General features: G+C 47.8%; 1 non-coding gene across 1 annotated transcript; it reads left to right on the forward strand.

Moving 5' to 3' along the window:
- The first annotated feature begins 2,122 nt into the window (after nt 1-2,122).
- LOC139274481 (U5 spliceosomal RNA) lies at nt 2,123-2,236 on the forward strand. Its single transcript, XR_011595538.1, has one exon. It is a non-coding gene; the product is annotated as a U5 spliceosomal RNA (small nuclear RNA).
- Nucleotides 2,237-2,803: the final 567 nt, after the last annotated feature.

The raw sequence follows: 2,803 nt of genomic DNA on the forward strand, positions 1-2,803 counted from the left end.
AGAGATGGGCACTCACGTTAGCTGCCTATGACTACACAATTCAGCACAGACTGGGCACCGAAAACTACGCCGATGCACTCAGCAGGCTCCCACTAGCCACCACTGAGGGGGCTACCGAGCATGCTGCTGAGATGGTCATGGCTGTTGAAGCTTTCGGAAGCGAAGGCTCACCCGTGACAGCCCATCAGATTAAAGTCTGGACAAATAGAGACCCGCTATTGTCTCTAGTCAAGAAATGTGTCCTGAATGGAGACTGGGCAGCCACGTACAGGGCATGCCCTGAGAAATTTAAATCATTTCACAGGTGCAAGGATGAACTCTCGATTCAGGCCGATTGCCTACTGTGGGGAAACCGCGTAGTCATGCCCCAGATGGGCAGAGAGGTGTTCATCAGAGAACTCAACAATGGGCACCCGGGCATTGTCACGATGAAGGCAATTGCCAGGTCACACATTTGGTGGCCAGGAATAGACGCAGATCTGGAACTTTGTGTTCGCAGGTGCAACACATGTGCCCAGCTGGGCAATGCGCCCAGGGAAGCCCCCCTTAGCCCCTGGCCATGGCCCGCCAAGCCTTGGTCACGCATCCCTGTGGACTATGCAGGTCCTTTCATGGGGAAAATGTTTTTGGTTGTAGTAGACGCCTACTCCAAATGGATCGAGTGTGACATTTTAAATTCAAGCACATCCTCTGCCACGGTAGAAAGCCTACGGGCAATGTTCGCCGCCCACAGTGTACCGGACATCTTGGTCAGCGACAATGGCCCGTGCTTCACAAGCACTGAATTCCAGGACTTCATGGCAGGCAATGGAATTAACCATGTTAGAACGGCACCGTTCAAGCCGACCTCAAACGGCCAGGCAGAATGAGCAGTGCAGATAATCAAACAAGGGATGCTCAGAATCCAAGGGGGTTCCTATCACGCCTCCTGTTGGCCTACAGATCCCGACCACACTCGCTCACAGGGATTTCACCCGCAGAGCTGCGAATGAAAAGGACGCTCAAAACCCAGTTATCCCTTATACACCCCACCATGAAAGAAATTGTCGAGACCAGGTGCCAGTCACAATATGACTACCATGACAGGAATGCGAGGGCGCGATGTATTGATGTAAATGACCCTGTTTTTGTCCTCAACTACGCTGCAGGGCCCAAATGGCTCGCAGGCACTGTGGTTGCCAAAGAGGGAAATAGGATTCTGGTCGTTAAACTTACCAATGGACAAATCTGCCGCAAACATGTTGATCAAACAAAAAGGAGGTTCAGCAACCCCATAGAAGAAGCATAGGAAGTACACGATGTAGAGTTCACTCCACCACAGGTGACCGAACACCGGAACCAAAGGGAGGAGAGCCCAGTCACTGTGGGCAGTCCGGACAGGCCTGAGGCACCGCAAACAGCAGACACTCAGGCCAGTGCCCAACAACCGGAGCCAACTCAGACGCTCTACAAGGGAGCGTAAACTACCAGAGAGACTCAACCTGTGATCCCAATAAGACTTTGGGGGGGGGGAGGTGATGTCATGTATTCAACCAGCATTGTAACCCATGTATAATCCGACCTAAGTTGTACACTGAGAACAATGACCACTAGATGGTGAACTTGTGGGAGACACTCCTAACCTCGACCTTCAGAGATAAAAGGGGAAGCTCCACCCACCTCCTGCACTTGAGTGCTATGAAATAAAGGGCAGGTCACAGACTGATCTTCTCTCAAGCATGGGCCTCGTGTGCATTTATACTGTATAGTAAGGACGTATTATTAACATTGTGCTGAGCGACTAGAACTAACATCCAGAGAGATTAAGTAAACTTGTACCGAAGTATAAATGCAAGTTGTTGTTGAAGTAAGAATTTGACACGTCACTGTAAACCCAGCCCACACAAAGCCCAGAGCTCATTTATATACCCATTATAATCAGCACAGTACTTTGCAAACAAGCAAAATAAACGTCAAGTCTGACCGCGGTTTTCACAGAAATTGAAGATTGCAGTTAATTTTCCACATGCTGTACCAATCTGTGGTAATATATTCTCTCTGGGTGGTAATTCTAGTCGCTCAGCACAATGTTAAAGAGACAAGTCGTTGATTGCGTGCGAGGGTCTGGGTGGGATTGGTTCATATATTCTGAGTTTTCTTCAGATCGTATAAATCTTTCGCCTTTTACTGAAGATTTCTGTGAAAAGCAACACTTGGAGCTTTAATTAATTTTTTGAGGCCCTACTTTTGTGGGGCTATCTAATTGTTGAAAAAAAGATTAATCTTTAGTTTTTGAGTACATAGTAGGTGTGGCTTTGTGAAGTTGTAATTATTATTTTGAATATTGAGTCTACTTGCAGTAGTTGTGATGAGGAGGCAATTGGAGCAATAGTCTGGTCCTCAAGTGTTTCGGGTTCATATAAATTGTGTCCTTGAAATGTGTTACTATGCTGTGTGTTTTAAATAACTTCACAGATGGCAAGGTGGCAGACAAGTCTAACCACCTCCCCTTGATAGTCAACAGCATTACCATCACCGATACCCCACCATCAACATCCTGGGGGTCATTGACCTGAAACTTAACTGGACCAGCTACATAAATACTGTGGTAACAAGAGTGGGTCAGAGGCTGGGTCTGCTGCAAGTGTCTCACCTCCTGACCCCCCCCCCCCAAAGCCTTTCCACCATCTACAAGGCACAAGTTAGGAGTGTGATGGAATACTCGCCACTTGCCTGGGTGAGTTATCATAGGCAGTCCCTCGAAATCAAGGAAGACTTGCTTCCATTCTAAAAGTGAGTTCTTAGGTGACATGAACAGTCCAAT

The sequence above is a fragment of the Pristiophorus japonicus genome, chromosome 9 (genome assembly GCF_044704955.1).
Source record: "Pristiophorus japonicus isolate sPriJap1 chromosome 9, sPriJap1.hap1, whole genome shotgun sequence".
Taxonomy (NCBI): domain Eukaryota; kingdom Metazoa; phylum Chordata; class Chondrichthyes; family Pristiophoridae; genus Pristiophorus; species Pristiophorus japonicus.